Source organism: Cavia porcellus, unplaced genomic scaffold (assembly GCF_034190915.1).
Source record: "Cavia porcellus strain 051 isolate PalLab524CR breed Dunkin Hartley unplaced genomic scaffold, mCavPor4.1 scaffold_35, whole genome shotgun sequence".
In the NCBI taxonomy this organism is placed as follows: Eukaryota; Metazoa; Chordata; class Mammalia; order Rodentia; family Caviidae; genus Cavia; species Cavia porcellus.
The window spans coordinates 2,362,815-2,385,500 of record NW_026947518.1 but is presented as its reverse complement, the minus strand read 5'-3'; the positions used below and the strand labels follow the sequence as shown (position 1 = coordinate 2,385,500).

Below are 22,686 nucleotides of genomic sequence, written 5' to 3'. Positions count from 1 at the left end.
GGGAGACAGCTGGTTGTTTGGTTTCACAGCTTCCTAAGTTCCCACAAGGCGTGGATCTCAGGAGCTGCTGCTGGTTCACCCCCGGAAGGGCCACATTCTGCCAGACCACCACTGCTTAAGGGGGAGAAGTGGTGCTTGCTTGCCTTCCAAGTGTCCTAAATCCAGCATGGCATGGATCTCAGGAGCTGCTGCTGGTTTGCCTCCTGGATGGGCCACAGTCTGCCACACCGCCACCACTTACCAGGGAAGGGAGGTGCTTGCTTGGCTTCTCAGTTCATTGATGGGGTATTTATCTGTCTCTGTGCTTTGTGGATGCTGGTCCTGCAGGCTTCTCACTGTGATCTCTGCATTAGAGACAGTACACAGGGAATCTTGCAGTGACTCAGCACAAGAATCAGTGCTCCTATTTCACTGTTACAATAGCAGTGAGTTGCAATCTATCATCAAATTTGCTGTCTTCAAAAATGTGTATATATACAAAATTAATGACCAAGACATGGATTTAAATTTGAAGACATCAGTCTTCATTCAGCTGTTTTGTTTGGTTGTATTTGTTTAGTTTTGTTTTGTTTTATTGAGACAAGCTTTCTATATGTATATCAGCTGGATTTGAATACCCTATGGAGCCTAGAATTGCCCTGAATTCACTGAAACCATCCTGCCTCAGCCTTTTGAGTGCTGGCATTATAGATATATACCACCACACTTTGCTTTTGATTCAGATTTGTAGGAGAGAATTTAAGATATCCCAAACCTGGTGTCTCAACCTTCGTGTGAGAAATATATGTGTTGTCCTTTAGGATGTGACCTTTGAGGATATCGTTGTGAACTTCAGCCATGAGGAGTGGACTTTGCTGAGTCCATCCCAAAAGAATCTCTACAGAGATGTGATGGGCGAAACCTTTAGGAACATGACTGCAATAGGTAAGGACAAAATACTTTTGTCACTCATGCTGTCAGAATGTTGTATGTTGGTCATCATTGTTGTTTCATTAAACACAATGTGAAAATATTTTTTAAAATAACTCAGACCTGGACACATTATATCATAACTCTAAACAAAATCTATTAATTTGTATGTATTATTCTAATGAGCGCTGGTATTTCTACAATTCAGGAGGACTTGGGGATATCCAGGAAGCTGAAAAAGAATGCAAAATATACTGGAGATACTTAAGGTAATTCGCACTCATAAGGAGAAGGAATGTTCCTGAGTAACTAGTGAGTCAGCAGAAAAATACCGCCAAAGAAATGAGGCACCATTCAATTTATTGTCAGTAATATTCTCCGAAGACGTATAAGGAGTTATGACATTCTCCCTTCAGTTTTTCTACCCATATATACATGTAAATACAACACATTCATCATCTAAACATTACTAAGATTGCAATAGAATTTGAAATAAAATGGAGTTCTTGTGTTTCCAAACCATGCTCTAAAGAATCAGCCATTCTGACTAAAATTCTTAGAAGGCTGGTAGAATGTTAAGTGCACTCATTCTGAATATCAGTGTGCAGTTGTCTCTAGAAATTGATCCCATCATACTTGTCCTAGATATATTTTTAAAAATTCAAGATGCACTTAAAATACTGGTACATGCTTACTCTTTTACAAAGCAGATCAAGTTATAATAGATCAGGCCTTGAAGAAGCTTAGCTATCTATCACTGGATTTGTGGAGAAGGAAAATGTTAGTCAACTCTCTGTGATTGTGCATTCTTGTAAATCCAGCACACTAGGAATCAGATTTTGCAGAATGGCAAATTCAAGTTCAACCTTCATGGCTTAATGATCAGTGAAAATCTCTTAAAACATATTTAAAAAGCTATAGATTTTATGCTAATAGCTGTTGTTCATTCCCAGCATGGAAAAGAAAAAAATGTCTTATATAATGTCAAAAAATAAATAATATAATGTCATTTGCCATAAGAAATAGGTGGTTCTTTCTCCCATCAATTCGGTGAAATAGCTCAGCTATAAAACCTAAAAGTTCACAGGGTACCTTTTAGATGAGAAACCAAAATATAAATTGTGGAATGAAATGAAAGAGTTAATAGAGAAAAGTAAGACTGACCATATGGAAAAGGGAACTGCAGGTTAAGGACAGAAGGGAGATTGTGATGGGGAAACATATCAGAATGATCTGTATGTGATACACATATGTACCCATGCCGAAAGTGAAGCTAAAGATTCTGCATTTCAAAAGGTACCAAATTTTAAGATTTCCAAATGTGTACCAGTCTTTTGGGAATGGTTGTTTTCAACATGTCTTATAAGGCCATTCTGTTACTTCACGTTCAGAATTTCTTAGAAGGCATTAAAAACAGAACTTGACATTAATGCAGTCATAAAACTGAGACCCATTTCACTGTGAGTGTTTCTTTTTTTTATTTAATGTAAGAAAAGACTAAAAAAACCAAAATAAGTAGAAATGATACCACTTTCAAAGTGAAAATAAACAGTAAGAAATCTAAAGACAATGATTACATATGCTACTCAGAGAAATAGTTAATGAAATACAAAAGTGAAACATATGAAGTGGGGATTCAAACAGCGAGACTGCAAACAGTTTTGTTCAAATCTCCAATAAAAACTTAGTAATATGGTTATCAATCTGATATGTGATTTTTTTTTACAGAAATGACAAGCTAGGGAAATCCTATGGACATACATCTTGGAATCAGTGTAAAGAAGTATTCCCTTGTACTGCAGAAGGTAATGTGAATGTGAAAGAAGCAGAAACACACCACAATGTTCAGATCCATGAAAAATATTGCAGTGGAGAGAAATCCTATGTATGTCAGCAATGTGGAAAAGGTTTCACCAAATCTAGACATTGTAAGCAACATGACATAATTCACACTGGAGAGAAACCCTATGTATGTAAGAAATGTGGGAAGGCTTTTAACACATGGGGATATTTTAAGGAACATGAAAGAATTCACACTGGCGAGAAACCATATATATGTAAGCAATGTGGGAAAGCTTTTATCACACATGGACATTTTAAGGCACATGAAATAATTCACACTGGAGAGAAACCATATGTATGTAAGCACTGTGGGAAAGCTTTTACCCGACATGACCATTGTAAGCAACATGACATAATTCACACTGGAGAGAAACCCTATGTATGTAAGCAATGTGGGAAAGCTTTTAACACACAGGGAGATTGTAAGAAACATGAAAGAATTCACACTGGAGAGAAACCCTATGTATGTAAGGAATGTGGGAAAGCTTTTAACACAAGGGAATATTTTAAGAAACATGAAAGAATTCACACTGGAGAGAAACCCTATGTATGTAAGCAATGTGGCAAAGCTTTTAACACATGGACATTGTAAGAAACATGAAAGAATTCACACTGAAGAGAAACCCTATGTATGTAAGCAATGTGGCAAAGCTTTTAACACACAGGCAAGTTGTAAAATACATGAAAGAGTTCACACTGGAGAGAAACCCTATGTATGTAAGCAATGTGGGAAAGCTTTTATCACACATGGACATTGTAAGGCACATGAAATAATTCACACTGGAGTGAAACCATATATATGTAAGCAATGTGGGAAAGCTTTTAACACAAGCGGTGATTGTAAGAAACATGAAAGAATTCACACGGGTGAGAAACCCTATGTATGTAAGCAATGTGGGAAAGCTTTTATCACACCTGGACATTGTAAGGCACATGAAATAATTCACACTGGAGTGAAACCATACATATGTAAGCAATGTGGGAAAGCTTTTAACACAAGCGGTGATTGTAAGAAACATGAAAGAATTCACACGGGTGAGAAACCCTATGTATGTAAGCAATGTGGGAAAGCTTTTACCAAACACGGACATTGTAAGGAACATGAAAGAATTCACACTGGAGAGAAACAATATGTATGTTAGCAATGGGGGAAAGCTTTCAACACAAGGGGAGGTTGTAAGAAACATGAAAGAATTCACACTGGAGAGAAACATTATGTATGTAAGCAATGTGGGAAAGCTTTTAACACACGGACAGATTGCAAGAAACATGAAAGAATTCACACTGGAGAGAAACCTTATGTATGTAAGCAATGTGGGAAAGCTTTTAACACAAGGGGAGGTTGTAAGAAACATGAAAGAATTCACACTGGAGAGAAACCATATGTATGTAAGCAATGTGGAAAAGGTTTTACAAATTCTGGAAATTGTAAGAAACATGAAAGAATTCACACTGGAGAGAAAACATATGTATAAGCAATGTGGGAAAGTTTTTACCCTACATGGACATTGTAAGCAACATGAAAGTTCACATTCAAGATAAAACCAGTGTATATAAGCATCATGAGAATGATTTGAGCACACATACATATTGCATAATGCATGAAAATCTTCACGCTTGGCAGAAAAATTATATATGTAAGGAATGTGGGAAAGGTTTCAGCAGAAATGCTCATTGTCCAATACATGAAAAAAATTACACTGTTGAGAAAGCCTGTGTATGTGAAGAATGTGGGAAAGCTTTCACCACACATGGATACTGTAAAATACATCAATGACTTCACACTGGTGAGAAACCCAATGTATATAACAATGTGGTAAAGCTTTTACTGCATACAGTCATTGCAAAACACATGAAAGAATTCACACTGGGAAGAACCAACGGCTATGTAAGCAAATGGAGACACTCTCAGCAGCCAGATTGTAAGTGAAATACATGAAAAAACTCACACTAGAGATAAATCTTATGTATTATGGGAATACTCTCAGCACACATGATCATTGTTACATATCTGAAAAAACTCACTGGGTAGAGATCCTATGTGGATTAACAATGTGAGAAATATGGCAATCCATGTTTGTTGTTAAATACATAGAAAAAGTATCGCTCCTCAGACAGTTTAGATCTAAGTTTACTTTTAAAATCCCAAGGAGACCTGAAGAAATAACCAATACAGAAGTTTGATGTGAATATATCTTCATAAATTTTCCAGAAATGACAAATCTGTGGTGGAGCTCTACTAGAGTGCACATGTTGTATGGTTTTCAGTTAACCACTTGTACCTATTTAGATTTTTTAAAATGTCTTGGTACTTAAACATGATATCTTGTAATTAAACATGGTAAACTGAAATGGGCTTTTAACTTTCAAGTATGGATAGTTTCTATGTACTTAATATTTTGTCTTTAAAATTGAATTTTTATGTTTTTTGGTAAATTGCAATGTTTATTTAAAGAGATAAAACAGAAAAAAGTGTAAAAATAATACAGAATTTCAGAAAATTAAACAATAAGAAATCACTAGTTGATTAGTTACATATTTTCATCTTAGGAGTAGTTGTTCAAGTTACAAAATAAAGCGTACAAAGTGATATTCAAATAATGACACTGCGAACAGTTCACCTCAATGATCCAACAAAAACTTATTAAAATGCTTATCTGTCCTTCACACTTGTTTTATTTCTTAAAGAGGGTAAGATTAAACATGACAAAACAGAACAGAACAGTTCATAAGAAAACAAGTTAAGGAAACACAGATTTCAAAGCACGTCCACTGGAGATTCACTGTCTATCTTACTGTCTCTAGTTTTCTTCCAAATAGTTGTCCCCATCTAGAATGCATTGCATATATACTGAAGGTCATAGAACTAATCAAATAATTACAGGATGATGTAGGCTTTTTCAGTCTTCAAACTGATTTTGGGGAAGTCGATAATGACTACCACAATGTCTCTCATTCTCTTCAGAGTAGCTGTCTTTATATTTGTGTATGCTGAAATTGAACATCAGAGAATAGACTAATATCACTCTCAACAGTGAATAATAGCATCCTGAGAAGGAAAAGGTGAGGAATTGCCTAAAAAAAGAAGGCAGAGGGCATTGTTAAAAGTGTATCAGGATTTAAATGTTACCATAGACTTATTGCTCTGATTAGTTTGATTATATTTTGTTCCAGCCTGTCTACTCATATTACATTTGAGGGCACAGAGAGATAACACAAAAAATAGCAGGTTATACCATGGTAACTATCCTTAATTACCTATTAACTTAAACTGAAACCCTGTATTACTTGCATTGTCTTCTATGACTGATCTTCTTTGAAGCTGGTTTGTTTGAATGCTATTTGGCCTTGACTGATTTTATTCACATTTGGTATGCTTGCTTGTACCAAGTCCAAGATTAGAGGCAACTACTGTGAAGGTGACAAGATGTAAAATATGTACTTTGGGGAGCAGGGGATTTAGCTCAGTGGCATAAGAACCTGCCTGGCAAATGTGAGGTCGTGAGTTTGATCTCCAGTACCAAAAATAATTTAATAAAAGATATCCATTCCAGGTTTGATTATTTTTTTATTTAAAGAGAAAAAAGAAAGGAAATAAAAAAAACAAAGCATTAAAAGTGTATAAATAATACAGAATTTCAAGAAAAGTAATACAGTAAGAAATCACTGGTTAATAGGTTACATATTTTCATCTTAGAAACAGTTGTCCAAATTATACAATTAAAGCATATAAAGTGGACATTCATACAGTGAGATTGCAGACAGTTCCATTCAATGATCCAACAAAAGCTCAGTAATATGGCTTTCCATCCTACACACTCAAACATGCAGTTATATCCCTTAGACCACCTTCATTTCCTCTCTTTTTTATAATAACAATTACAGTTTTTGTGTTTTTTTACTGCCACAGTTCTAATTACTTTTTTTTTTGAAGAGAATAAAACCTAACATGACTAAAAAAAAAAAAAAAAGATTCGGTTAGAACAGAAGGATGGGCATAGTACATGATGCAAAAATAGAATATCAGGTGATCAAAAATGGTTATGAGTGTGCCTCTTGCTATTTTTAAAAAGAGTTGCCCATCTCATCAGATATAATAGGATTGATCAAAACAGTACAGAACAAGACCAATAAAACCTACACTGGAGACCTTACAGTATTTCAAAACAAGATAATAGTCAAACCATAATGGGCATGATAGTAAATCTTATTGCCTTCATAGTGGCTGCCTATACCCTCAAATTTGATACTATCAAACAATACAGAATTCAGTAAAATCAGGCAGAAAAGGATGGGGAGAGCAATAGTGGGGTTCAAATCAGGTTAATAAGAAAACAAAAATGTTACTATAATATATCCTGCTATTTTTAAATTTAGTTTTCCCTTAATTGAAAAAAATTAAGAAAACATAGATTAATTTTTGAAAAAGAGTGGAGATTGAGATAAAAGAGGACATTGTAATAGAACAACACAGGTCAGAACCAAACAATATAAGCATCATTGTGTTTCACCCCCAAATAATCTAACATGATATTAGTCACCATAGTGCCTCTTTCCTAGAATTATTTGAGTATAACTTCGTGTACTGTAGCATCAAGCATATCAAGACAGTGTGAAGGCATTCAAGAGAATGAAAGAATTACAGTGTACTTAGAACCAGTTAACAGAAAATGAAAAATGGTTTCTATATTATCTCTTTGCCTGTAAAAATTTTGTTTATACTATCGCATATAGTAAAATATAGAAAGATACAACATGTTAAAACCAGTGGAAACAGATGTACAACAGCTTGATGGGACTTTGAAACAATATGCTATTAAATCAGCACTAGCTTTTTGATGTGTTGTTTTCTTCAGAATAGCTATTTGTACTATCACTGATACTAAAATCGAGCAACCCAGGTTAAAACCATTGCACTTAATGAGTGAAAACATATGGATTCAAACCAATATGATTGGGAATCATAGTTACCACATACTTCTATGTATTCTTATCACTTTTTACACTAGGGAAAATATTCGGTATTTATACATCTGACTTTGATTTATTTCACTTATGAGTATGGTCTCAAGCTGTGTCCATTTACTTACATCTCAATGTGATCATTCTTTATAGCTGAGTAGTACTCCATTGTATAAAAATACCACAACTTTTTATCCATTCCTCAGTTGATGGACAATTAAGTTGTTTCCAAGATCTGGCTATTACAAATTGTGTGGTTATAAACATGGGTGCACATATATCTCTGTGGTATGATTATTTCAGTTCTTCTGGGAATATGCCTAGAAATGGAATAGGTGGGTCAAAAGGTGCTTCCAGTCCCAGCTTTCTGAATAATCTCCAGACTGACCTTGTCAATGGTTTCACTAGTCTACACTCCCACCAACAGTGCAGGAGAGATCCTTTTACCCCACAGCCTCTCCAGCATTTATTGCTGGTTTTAATGATCTCAGCCATTCTTTCAGGAATGAGATGAAATCACACGGTGGTTTTAAATTGCATTTCTCTAATGACCATTGATGGTGAACATTTTTTCATGTATTTATTTGCCATTTGTATTTCTTCATCTGAAAATTGTTTATTCATCTCAGATGGCCATTTTTGGATTGGGTCTTTGAATTTTGGGGCTCAGATTTTCTTTTAATTCTTTACGTGTTTTAGACAGAAGTCCTTTGTCTGAGGGGCAGTTCACTAAGATGTTTTTCCCAGTTTTGGGTTTTTTTTTTTTCACTATGCTGGAGATTTCTTTTGATGTGCAGAAATTTTTTAATGAGGCCATCCCAATTATTGACTCTGAGAAGTATTTCCCATGTGGTTTGAGTTCTGTTCATGAATTCTCTACCTCCTCCTATGTCTTCAGGGTTTTTACCCAATTTGTCTTCCAATAGATTTAGTGTTTCTGTTTTAATATTTAGATCTTTGATCCATTTAGATTTTATTTTAGTACATGGTAATAGGAATGGGTCTTACTTTTAGTTTTGGGCATAGGGAGGGCCAGTTTTTCACCACTATTTATTACAGAGACTGTCTTCCAGTGAACATGTTTGGCCTCTTTATCAAAGATAAGGTGGTTGTGTATGTTTGTAGTTTTGTTGTATCTTCTAATCCATTCCACTGATCTTTGGCTCAGTTTTGGTTCCAGTACCATGTTGATTTTACTACAGTTGCTTTGTAATATAACTTCAAGTCAGGGATTGTGATACCTCCTGGCTTGCCTTTGCTACTTTTAACTGTCCTTGCTGTTCTAGGTTTCTTCTCACTCCAGATGAATTTTAGGGGTGATTTCTCAATTTCTATGAGGTATGTTGATTTTTTTAATCGGGATTGCATTGACTCTGTATAAAATTTTTGTGAAAATGGCCATTTTCACAATATTTATTCTTCCTATCCATGAGCAAGGGATGTCTTTCCATTTTCTGAGATCATCTTCAGTTTCATCTTTCAGGGTGTTATAATTTTCCCTGTATAGGTCTTTTACTTCTTTCATGAGAGTAATTCCTAAATATTTCATTTTTTTAGTTGCTAGTGTGAAGGGTGTGGTCTCTTATTTGTCTCTCTGTAGTTTTGCTGTTAGTGTACAGGAATGCTATTGACTTTTGAGCATTGATTCTGTATCCAGCTACATTACTGAATTTATTATAACTAGGAGTCTTTCAATGGAGCTTCGGGGATCTTCTATATAAAGTGTCATGTCATCTGCAAATACTTATAATTTAACTTCTTCTTTTCCTATCTTTAAGCCTTTGATTTCTCTCTCTTGTCTAATTGCTCTGCGCAGTATTTCCAGTACTATATTAAATAGGAGTGGTGTTAAGGGACATCCTTGTATTGTCCCTGATTTTAAAGTAAATATCTTCAATTTTTGGCCATTTAGTATGATACTGACTGTTGATTTGTCATAGGCAGCCTTAATTATATTGAGGTAAAGACCATCTATTCCAATTTTCTGTAAGGTTCTTATCATAAATGAATGTTGGACCTTATCAAAAGCTTTTTCTGCATCTATAGATATGATCATGTGATTCTTACCTTTGGGTTTATTGATATAGTGTATTACATTTATTGATTTACATATATTAAACCATCCCTGCCTGCCTGGGATGATTCCCACTTGGTCGTGGTGTATGATCTTGATGATTTGCTGCATCCTGTTTGCCAATATTTTATTGAAGATTTTTGCATCTGTGTTCATTAGGGAGATTGGTCTGTAGTTCTCTTTTTCAGTTGGGTCCTTCTCTGGTTTTGGTACTAGAGTAATATTTGCTTCTAGGAACAATTTAGGAAGGATTGCTTTCCTTTCAATATCATTGCAGATTTTGAGAATTGTTGGCATTAGGTCTTTTTTTTTTTATTTCTTGTAGAATTCTGCAGTGAATCCATCTGGGCCGGGGCTCTTCTTTGTAGGTAAATATTTAATTTCATCTTTAATTTCATTAATAGAAATTGGGTTATTCAGTAGTTTTACATCTTCATTACCTAGCTTTGGTACTTCGTATGCTTCCAGGAATCTGTTTATTTCCTCTGTGTTATCAAACCTTTGAGAGTAGAGGTTTTCAAAATAGGTGTGAACTTCTGTATTTCTCTAGGGTCTGCAGTAATTTCACCTCTTTCATTCTTTATTGCATGAATTTGAACTTTTTGTTCCCTTTTTAAAATAAGGTTGTTTAGGGGCTTATCAATTTTATTTATTCTTTCAAAGAACCAGCTCTTTGATTCGTTGATTTTTTTTTGGATTGTTTTTTTTAGTTTCTATTGCATTGATTTATGTTCTGATTTTTAAAATTTCTTCTCTTCTTTTGGCTTTGTGCTTGACTTGCTCTTCTTTTTCTAGATGTTTGAGGTGTAACATCAGGTTATTTATTTGTATTCATTCTGTTTTCCTAATGTGGGAACTCAGTGCAATAAATTTTCCTCTGAGAACAGCTTTCATTGCATCCCTCAGATTTCAGTAAGTTGCCTTTGTGTTTCCATTTGTTTGTAGGTATTGTTTAATTTCTTCTTTAATTTCCCCTGTGACGCACTGATTATGCAAGAGTGTGTTATTCAGTTTCCATGTGTTTGTGGGATTTTTGCAGTATCTTTTATCATTAATTTCTATAGCATGCAAGGGATAATTTTGACACTTTTGCATTTTAAATACATTCTATGAATTAATATATGGTCTATTTTAAAGAATGATCCATGTACTGCTGAGAAGAATGTGTATTCTGTTGTGGTTGGGTGGAATACTCAGTATATGTCTATTAAGTCCATTTGTTCAAAGGTGCGATTCAGTTCTTTTATTTCTTTGTTGATTTTCTGTCTGGTTGATCTGTCCATTGATATCCATGGTGTGTTAAGGTCTCCTGTTACAATTGTGTTACTGCTAATTTGGTTTTTCATTTCTGTTAGTACTTGTTTTATATACTGGGTGCTCTGGAGTTTGGTGCATATATATTTAAGATAACAACCTATTCCTCTTGGAGTTTTCCCCTAACCAGTGTGTAGTGACCTTCTATATCCCTTCTGATCATTACTGGCTTGAAGTTTATATTGTCAGCAAATGGAATAGCTACCCCTGCTTTTTTGGGGGTTTCTGTTGCATGAAGTATTGTTTTCTATCCTTTGACTTTTAGTCTGTGAATATCCTTTTGCATTAGATGGGGTTCTTGGAAACAGCATATCATTGGATTTTGTTTCTTGATTTATTCTGTCAGTCTGTTTCTTTTAATTGGTGCATTGAAACCATTTACATTAATGGTTAGAACTGTTGTATATTGGTTTATTGTTGACATGTTATCTTTTTGCTGTTGCAACTTTATCTTTCTGCTCTGTTTAATTGTCTGCTTTGTTAATGGCTTTTTCGTAAATGTATCCAGGCTCTCTCAGTATTCTCTGCAGGGTTGGATTGGTGATCATGAAGTTTTTCAGCTGTTCTTTGTAATGGAAGTATCTTATTTCTCCATCAATTTTGAAGGACAGTTCTGCAGGGTACATCAGGGTAGGTTGGAAATAATTTTCCTTCACAATCTGAAATACTTCACTAAGTTCTTCTTGACTTTATTCTTTGTGCTGAGAAGTCTACTGTGATTCTGATAGGTTTTCCATTATAGGTGATCTGTCTCTTCTCTCTGACAGCTTTTAATATTCTATGCTTTTGTTCAATTTCTGTGATGGTCACTGTTATATGGGTGTAAATTTATTTTGGTTATGGCTATTTGGAGTTCTATATGCTTCATTGACTTTGATATCAGTTTCCAATCTCATGTTTGGGAATTTTTCAGCTATTACTTCTCTAAATATCCTCTTGACATCCTTTATGTTGTCCTTCTTTTTCATTTATCCCTATCAATCTTATGTTGTTCTGTTTTGCATCACCTTGCAGTGGTTGAATAGTTATTTCCTGATTTCTTGTGTTATTTTAAAAAGATCTTTCTTTTCCTGTTCACTGGCTGCAATTTTGTCTTTGAGGTCTGAGATTCTATCTTCACATTCATTGAGGCAGTTTTTACAACTTTCAATGGAGTTTTTGATTTCCTGTATATCACTTTGCATCTGCTTTATGCATTCCATTTGTTTCTTATAGAGTTCATCCAGGGATTCTGTCTTTTGTTTAGTTCCTCCAATTTTTTAACTGTGTCTTCTTAGATATGTTCAGAATCTCCTTCATTTCTTTTAACATTTCTTCTTTTACCTACAAGATTATTTCTAGTTTGAATTCCTTTAATGCTTCCCAAAGTTGCTTCTTTATTTCAGTTACTATTATTTCAGGTATTTCAGTTATGTGGAATGTGTTTTCTTCTATGCACATGGCTCCTAGGCTTTTTTGGGATGGGATGGATGTTTGAGATTGCATTTTGGACTTTTGTTCTGTCATTTTGCTGTATTTTCAAGCTTCAAGTGTCGTTCCAAGTGAGGGAGCGAGTTCACCCAGACTGGGCCAGGATTCCATGCCTTGGCTGAACTTGCTGGCAAGGTAGGGAGTTCCCCCAGACTGGAATTGGAATCTGTACCTTGGCCCCACTCGCTAGTCTCGGCAGGAATCCGCGGGCTGGTCCCCAGGTAAGGAAGTGTTACCCCAGACTGGGAAAGGATTCTGTGCCTTGGCCCAACTCCCTGGTTCCAATTCGCTTGTCCCAAATCACTGGGCCTAGTGGGCAACTATGGGCTGGTCCCCAGGTGAGGAAGGGAGTTCCCCCAGACTGGGATGGGATTCTGTACCTCAGCCTGACTTGCTGGTCTTGGCAGGAAATCATGGGCTCTACATCAGGTTGGATTATTGACTGCTTTCACATCCTACAATGTCTTCAAAGTTGTGTTTTTATAAAAAATACCTATATAATGTTATGCTTAATTATATAGTTCCTGATGATGTGGACAATTCTACTGAAAATTATAAGAGAAAGCATAGTAAGTACTGTATATCACCTAATATTGTGGTCTTATATGTCTCTTTCATATCTTGATTTTCTAGGAATTTGTTTTGTTGTCTTATTTTGAGCTGTTTTCCCCCATAACACAGAAAGGATAGATATACACATAGAGATTCACACATGGGAAGAATTTCTAACCTATTTATTGGAACAAATAACATAATGCATAATGTAATGAACAGATACTCTGAAGAAGAAGTGATACTAAGAAACCCAATGCTTATTCTGTAACATTATGATATAAAATTGAGCAATACTATTATTCACTGTGCAGAGTGATATTAGTCTAGTCTCTTATTTTTTTGGGAATTGTAATTTTAACACGGCATTGCTTTAATCTTTTGATGCACATGCTTTATTTTCTCTTTCATAAATGATGATTCTGAAGTTGATGCAATATTTGGCCTTAAGATATACATTTGTAGAGGCTTGGAATATGTGTTTTTGACAAAGTTGTGTTCTTTTCACATAACTTGTACATTAATGAATGTTATGTATTACATGTTGTGACGAGATCAGATACCTGCTGATTTCCTAACATCACTGGGTATCATACCACGTACATTATGTTGCCTGATTTTCTTTTTCAGTGGAGCCAAAATTTGTCATTTACGTAAACCTTTGTTTTTCTAACAATCAGAATTTTACTTGTTATGTTTACATTACATCTTTTTTGGATAGCAAGGTTTCCCCGCTCATACCAAATGTAAACCATACTACTATGAATTTCTGATTGTGCCACACTGACAGAATCATAACTTGTCTCCAATAGCACATCACAATATATATATCAATATCTCCAGAAATTATAAAACTTGGCATGATTTATGAGTAACCATACTTTGAAATCAATTTTTCTTAATTGTTGAGTTGTTTTGGTTTAAAAGGTTGTTATTGGATGTATCATGCAAAAGCCTTTATTTTATTCCTTGATGCTGTGAAAGCATTATATATTTTGTAATTATTACTGTTTTTTCCTAAAATACTGAAGTAATGGCGTAAAGAGAAACCTAAATTTTGAGCTGTCAACACAGTAAAAAGTAAATTTGCTAAATTAAGATTCAGATTGTGTCCTGTTTTACTGAATTGTGCATTTATACAGTGGCATATCACTTTATTTATAAAGACCAGTGCATGATGTTTGTAGTGTGTACTGATTATCTTTAAACACATACACTGTGCCATTAGTCCCAGTTGGTTTCCTGTGGCCTGTGGTTTTCACTTCCATTTTAACATTCATGTAAGGTGTAACGTGTTTAATGCAGTGTTGTTGAATACAAAATCTGCTTAGGAATTATGTTGTTAAAAACTGTGGTGTCATGAAAACACAAGTGAACATTGCAGTAAATACCCCTAATCCAGTGAAGACAGCTTGCCCAAGTCTCAATTATCCTTGGGAAAATAAATTACTCACCTCTTATGTAATCACCACTAAAACTATATCTATTTTGTACCTGAAGAACCTGATATACTTCACAAAGTAAAAGACACTGTGAAGTACATTGTCAGCCTCTATGCACTACAGCATGTGGCCAGATCCCCTACAGCATATTTCTGCTTACCATCAATGGGAATATTTGGAATTTGTATTACAGCTAATAATAGAATGCTGAATCTGTAAGACATATATCCTGAGTACATGCACTTTCTCATTTTATGATGAAAGTAAATCTTGCTGGTCCTTTTGATGCATGTTTGTAATCCTAACACCTCAGGGGGCTCAAATTTGTGGAAGAGGAAGTTGAGTCTAACCTACACAATTAGAGTGACCTTGTCTCAAAATATATCTTCAAGTTCTGCAGATGTAGCTTAATGCTTGAGATCTCCTACCTTTCTTCCCCAGTATCAACATTTTTTAATACTCACAATTGCACATCAGTAGTTGTCCTTTTATTGGTTGGCCACCTAGCAGTTATCCCAGAGAATCACTTGGGGAGCACATTTGTTTATGCAGTGACCATCCTGAGCATCATTTGGGCAGTTGTCAATTTAACCCATTCATTCTTGTATTGAATACAGTAGAATTGTCACTTTCATATTCCTTGTTATTTTACAAAAACTAACAATAAGTATGCAATTTTTGATCATTTTGTATTTAAATAATTGCATTGGTAAGGAGTTACCTATAAAGATTAGGCTAAAGATGATTTCTTTAGTCCCAGCATCAGGAGAGAATGAGATGGGATGATCATGGCTTTTAAGCTGACTTTGGGAGGCAATTGCTAGATGATTTAGCAGAGTGTGAAGCAGTTTTTTTTATGCCTACATTTGAAGTTCAAGGAAACAAGTAAGTTGAGGTCAAGAATTAAAATGTATGATAGGACAAAAGAATCACTACTGCAAATTGTGATTTTTCTTTTACTCAGGAAGTGTGCTATTTTTGGTAATTTGTGCAGCAGTCTCAAATATGCCTCTATTGGAGTAAAACATAGTGAAACATGAAAGAGCCAGACATTTCATGTTCTGAATGTAGAGGTAGTAAAAAACATTTTTTAATACTATTGCTGCTGTTTTGTGTAGAAAATAAGATAGGGTGACAAAACAAGCAAAAAGGACTTTGTAAGATTTTTGTCCTCCTGCATAAACATAGAAGCCACAAAAAAGTCAAACCAAAAGGATGAAGAAATAAAGGATTAAAGAAGAAATAAAGAATGAAATAAAGGATGAAGAATGAGAGAAATTTTGCCTATTACTCCCTGACAGCTAACATGTAAAACCAATAGGAACGTGAAAGGAACACACACTTTTTTACAATATGTACAAATTGTCAAGAAATAGTTGAAGAAATATTGAGCATTTTTGCACACGGTACTCTGCTGGACTCCGTGACTCTGAGTGGCTTGTGGCCGAGTATAGTGACACCTGTCCTGGGCTTCCTCCTGCCTCTGTGTGCCAGAAGGCTGGGGACAGTGAGCCCTATCCTTTAATGCCCTTGTCATTTGGAATTTGCCAGCAATCATCCTAAAGGCTCTGGGATGAGTGAACCATTTTTTCAGCCATTCTCACATGGACTACCTATGCGGGATCCTGAGGCTGGGGTCTCATGTCCTGGGAAAGCAGCCTAACCTGCTCCCTGCTCACTGTCTTGAGCCAACTGTCTGTGAAGACCAACTGTCACCAGACCAAGGTGCCTGGTGACCTGAGCCTTCAGAGTTCTGTTTGGACCTATCACCAAGGAAGTGAGGTCATGCACTGGGGTTCATAGTTTGGCCTTCCTCTGTGATATCACCTTTCTTTTTGTTGTAAAACAAATTTATGTCCTCCTTAGAAACAACAAGTTAAAATGCTAGAGAACTGTGTATACTTTTAGACTTTGCTGCACTTTGAAGATTTTAATGCAGCAAACATGTAGATGCTTCACATGTGTCAGGCTGGGTGCCAAACACAAAGGTCCATCCAAAGAGTCCATTGTCTCGGAGGATGAAACACACATTGTCTTCTGTTAAAGATTTGTCAAATGTTAGGATGACTTCCTTTCCTGGGCTCATGTTAGTTTCATTTCAATTCCATTAGGAAGCAGACTAGCCATAAAAATTTTACCAAACAATGTGAAGGTCTCATGTTATAAACCCCATATATCCAGGGGAGGAGGATTCATAGCCAGTTTTACTCTCATGTGTTTAGGAATGATTATTTATTCATCCTTAGACATTCAACTCAGCTATACACTGTAGTGCTCCAAACTCTGACCTCCAGGGAGGGGGGACAGCAGGTGGTGAGTACAAGGGAGGTGACATCATCACCACATACTGATGAAGGACACATGTACATCACTCCTGGGGAACTTGTCTCCTAGCTGCTACTGTCACTTCATTTACTCCCCTCCCAATCAGACCATGGGCTTTGTGCTCCTGATGGGTAGTTTCCTAGAGGTGATGGTGCTGAACCTTTTCAGTTGCAATACTCTTTGGTTGGTCTTCTTGAAGCAGTGTTTCCATGCTGGGCTCTCTCTTTGTTGCCAACACCCACTATTATGTGGCTGAACCAAGCACATGAACCTGTCACCCATCTTGTGATTGCCACTTTTTATGTTTTTGTGTTGGACTTCAAAAGGGAGCTGCCACATCCATTGTTACACAAGCGTTTGAGTGGATACTGACATTTATTTCAAAGAAAATGCATTGTATTGCTGGTGTATGGATAACTTAGAAATTCTTACTGTATCTTTGGAAGCAGATGTTTAAAGCAGAGTTATGTGGTTCCTTTTTTATTTTGTTTTGTGATATTATGCTATACTATATTATGCTCTGTTATGTTATATTATGTTATATGTTGGTGTAGATTTTGAAAGTCCTTCGGAGTGTTTTTAGTACTTTCTGATTTGGTTTTGTATAACCAACCTGATGAACTTTTAGAATATCAAAAACTTTGAGGAGTTTTGTTTTGGAGAAAATTTAAAGAGGAAAACACAATCAGAGATGTTGGTGCACACCTGTCATTTCTGGATTCTGAAGGCTGAGGCAGAAATTTTGTGGTGAGTTTGAGGTCATCCTGGGCTACAAGGGAAGATCAAGGCCAGACTGAACTGCATAGCAAAACCCTGTCTGAAGAAAAAAGGAAAGAAGAAAGAGAGCAAAAAAATGATTAAAATGAAAAGTCAAAAATCAACTTTCTAGTGAGAAATCTTTGTGAGGTTTTCTTGCATGTGTAGTTTAGTCAGCACACCTAGCATAAGGTTTACCATCATGGAGACATTGATGTGCTTCCTGGTGTTTGTACTCTTTCAATTTTTAAATGCTTTTTACTTAGATGACTGCAGATATGCTGCTAAATATATCCTTTTAGGATTTGGGTAGGTCAGTATGAAGAGATTTTGATCATTCAGCTTTTTTTTCTGTCCTAAATTTATATTTAGTACCAGAATTTGAGCAAAGGATTACTATTTTAATTTGAAATAGTAATAAGAATCACATAAAAACACACTTTTTAAGTCTATAAAGAGATAAAATAAGTAAGATTAATAGTGATTAATGTACCTTGTTTAGTGACTTCTGAGATTTCTTAAAGATCAATATTTTCATACATTTGTATAAGCTTTGGTTTGGTACAAATTTTAAGACATGGTCTCACTAATTTTCTAAATGTCCCAGGCTAGGCTTAAACCTTTCCTCATCATTCCTCCCTCTCGCAGAGTGCTGGGATTACAGGTGTATATTATCCTGAGTTGGCAATTGGTAGCAATGTTGTGTATTCATGCAATAAAATGTTTGGCTTTGGTCTTCAGACACTTTGTAGAAGGAGTCACTCTAGTTAAGCTGTCTGCCACCTTCCTAGCCTGCAGCTTCTTTCACAGTGTGTAGGACTTAAAATCACATTAACACTGTTAGTAGATAGCTGTATTCAGCAGGCACTTCAGAAGATCACTCCAAATGCCTTCTCCTTTAGGATTGAGGCTTTGTGTCTTTGAAGCATATTCTCTTTTTCTTTGCTCCCTCATGGAATTTGATGATTTTTTGAAGTCAAATCGCAAGAAAGGTGGGAAGGTTAAAGCTACTTGGGGCACACTCCCCTCCAGAAGGCCATGCCAGTGTAAAAATTTATTTAACCTCCTGGTGTCAGTTGCAGGGTTTTTTTGTTGTTGTTGTTCAATTTCTAGGATTTGAATACAGAGCTTTGCATTGGCTTCTTTGTCTTCACCTTTTAACACTTTTCTTGTTTTAATCCAGGTCCTTAATAAATGGCTAAATTGCTGAGGCTCCCTTTAATTTGTGATGTTCCTGACTCAGCCTTCTAGACTGCTAGGATTACAAGCCACACTACCAGACCCGGTCTCATCATAGTGTTGTTAAAAACTTATTGGCTGAGCAAGGAATGGTGAAAATGCCTGTAATGCCTGTACTCAAGTGGCTGAGGCAGCAGGGTTCCTGGGAGTTCCAGACAAGCCTGCAACATATTCTGAGTTCAGCTCAGGCTACAATGACACAGGGAGACCCTGACTATAAAATGAAAATGACAAAATAGGAAAGGAAAGGAAAGGAGAAACAAAATGAAATTCCTAGTGATTTTGTCACTTGGTGTGCATCTGGGCAAGCTGTTTTAGTCTGTGGTCCTTTTCTTCCAGTGTAAAACCCTTTTGACTACTGTTACTTTAAAGTACCTGGAAACTAGTATTTTGATCCCTCTACTTTTAATGTTCTTTCTATGGCTATAGGATGACTCTTTGTACTTCCTTGTGAATTTTCATATATTTTTTATGTTTCTAGGAAAATGGCACTGATATTTTGACAGGAATGGCACTGAAACCCCTGGTTGCTCTGGGTAGCATATACATTATAACATGAATTCTTCCCATCCCTCATCACAGTATGGCCTTTCTTCTGTTAGTGCTCTTCTACTTATTGCATTCCCAGAAGATGTGAGTTTGCTTCCATCTCACCTAATCATTAGTTATTTTTGATTATTTGTGAAATGAATTGTGTTCTTTGTATTTGACGCTACAATTTGTCTGTAGTATGTAGTAATGAATTGATTAGGGCATGTTGCTCATGTATCCTGCAATTTAAGTGATTGTGAATTTGTTCTATAAGGTTGTGAATAGAGTTTAAATTTCTTATACAAAATGCTGCACCCCCAGGAGAACTGTAACAACAATTAATTCTTCCCTTGTGATTTGGAAGGCTTTGCTTTCTCTTTCTGGATTAAATTCTATGGCCAGGACTTCGAGTACTGTATTTTGTAAAGAGTTGCAAGCCTTGTCTCCTTCATGACCTCAGAAGCTAAGCTTGCAGCTTGTCAGCCTCTGAGCACCATGTCAAGGATGGAGCTTGCCATGCTGTGCTGAGGTCCATTCCTCCTACTTATAGTCTATGAATGATTTTTATCATGAAAAAATGGTGAACTTTTGAGGTTCTCAAAGCTGTTTTTCCAAATCTCTTCAGGGGTTAGCTGTGCTTTATGCTGTGAATGTGGTAAGCGACACTTAATAGTTTGTGTGAGAGGGAACATTCTTTCACCACTGAGATTGAGCCCAGTGTTGATCGTGTTGGTTAATTTTGAACATGCTGGTGAGTTAATGTGGCAAACATTTAGCTGAATACTTTTTTGTATGTTTGTTAGGAATATTAGCCAACAGAGTGTTTTCATTTATTTTATTTTTAACACATTGTGGTCTGGCTCCATTCTCAGGATGACTTGTCACTTAAAATAAGTTGGTGGTGGTTTTTTCTCCAACTTGATGGAAGAATTGAAAAACAATCAGTATTCATTCTTTATCACATACTGGATAAAATTCACCAGTGCACTTATTGTGTCCCAGCTTTGTTGTTGTTATTAAGCAGCTGTGATGTTTATCCATTGCCTGTGATCCTTATTGCTCTGTTCATCAGACTGTTTCCTTCTGATGTGTGTGGTTCGGTGACATCAATGGACACCACATATCCTTTGAGGGTCATGTCTCATTTTATTTATGGATGCTACCATTTACTTTTGTATCTTCAAACTATCTCCATAATGTATAATTTTGTGAGTAACTGCTTTCAGTTACTCAGATTTAAGCACACTCTTGCAGGGTTTGGTTACTGCTGGAGGAAACTGGGGCTGGTGAGGGCCTGGTCTCTTATGTAAGGCTTTGTACCTTGACCTGCCTGCAGTGCCTCCATATCCTGGCCTGCACCCTGTAAACACCTGTCCTGCTCCATAGCTACGGTGATTCCACATGTGGCAGTTCAGATCTGCACCTGGGTGGAAAACATTCAGTCAATTTGAGTTCTGTAACAGACTGACTTTCTCATACAGAGCTCCCCTGAGTGAGACAGGGGGCCTCAGGCATGTAGGGAGGAGCTCTGCAACCATTCCACCTCTCTCCTGTCCAGCGTGCAGTGTGTGATGCTTTCCTTAGAACTCACTGACGGATGAGGCAGCCTAGACTGGGCCTTTTTTAGGCATGATTCATGCTAGGTGCCATATTGTTCTGCACCTCTGCTTGGACCATCTCTCTGACTACAGATCTCCACAGATATCTGAGCAGAATCAGTCTTCCTCTACCAGGCTCTAACTCTATGCTGAGGCTTCAGGTGAAATATCTGCGACCCTCCAATTCATCTTATATACATTTTACCTGGAAATTCCACTTCTAAGTGTCATTATAAAAAATGAGATTGATAGACACCATATTCTCTTCTTAATCAGTTAAGGTGTGGACAGTTAGAAACCATGAATGTTCCACAGCACAGCTGCTGAGTTAATTATAAATGACAGCCACTGAAAATTCTGAAAGAAGGCCATGTCCCTGATCGTTCCTGAGATGGAAAAGAGCTTTTGTCCTGGCCTCACTCCACCCAGCAGTGAAGAGACACATGCCTGCACAGCAGGTGAGGACAGGAGAGAGGAGCTGGTCAATGGCAGACCTCTCATCCTGGGAGGGATGCCTTTGGGGTTTTTCCATTGCATTATTTATAGTGCTCCACTCAATATTACTGCTTTCCTGTTCAGTTCACTTAAGAATAAATAATTGGTATTTTCTTGAATATGTGAGTGGAAATGGATGACTTAATTTTCTTTTATCTGTAATGTAGGATAAGCATATAGAAGAACATTCAAGCATCACTTTATAGATATATAACATAAGGACTCTTTTTTATTCAGAAAGGCAACACATCATTCATGACTAACTTTTAAACCCCCAACACATAAAGCCATGTGAATCCCGTTGTGGTGGGTGTCCTGCCCTCCCTACCTGAGAAGTCACTGTGTTCATCTGTGTCTGGTCGAGGACACCCAGAATCTTCTTCAGAGTCTCTTTTTCCAGCAAGGAGGACTTGAATCTTCCTGTGCTCAGGCCAAGCAGGGAGTGTGCAGCATGCAGAGGAGCCCAGCACCTCCTGCCTTACACCCATTTCCACCACTGCATCCATGCTGCAGCCCTGCAGGCCCAATAAGGCAGAGCCACCAGGGTGCAGCAAAGACTCTGCCACCTCAGCCCCAGGGGCCTCAACTCCTGGGTCCTGGCCTCAGCCTCCACCAGGTTCCAGGCTCTGCCCTTACATAGTGGTTGGACTTACATAGTGGGCCAGACACACCATCAGTGTCTTGGGGCTAAATCGATTTTACACAGTGACCCTTCCATTCCACAAATTTTGATTCTTTCCTTTCTAAATGAGGCTGAGGCATTGGAGACAAAATGCCACACATTAGCATTACTTTTTGTTTTCCTTTCTTTTCCCTGCTTTTCTTCTTCTTCTTCTTCTTCTTCTTCTTCTTCTTCTTCTTCTTCTTCTTCTTCTTCTTCTTCTTCTTCTTCTTCTTCATCTCGTCATCTTTGTCTTTGTCCTTGTCTTGGACTTCTTAGTCTTCTTCTTGGTTTATTTGTTGCTTTAAGCATATATTTAGAGGTGCATTTTGCCAAAAACCTTTCTTTGTCTTTTCACTTTCCATTTAACTGAAGTTTTTATAGATCTCTGCTGCAGTTCTAATTGTATGTGTTTGAATGCTCAGAATCCATTCTGTGGCTTGGTAGAATGAGGGAAGTAAAGCAGAAGCTGAACTTGGGGAAGTTTCTGTGCATTTTAGCATATCGTAGAACAAC

General features: G+C 36.7%; 1 pseudogene; it reads left to right on the top strand.

Annotated features, from left to right (window-relative positions):
• LOC134474703 (zinc finger protein 709-like) overlaps positions 1–14,303 on the top strand; it is a 32,027-nt pseudogene extending 17,724 nt beyond the window's left edge.
• Positions 14,304–22,686: the final 8,383 nt, after the last annotated feature.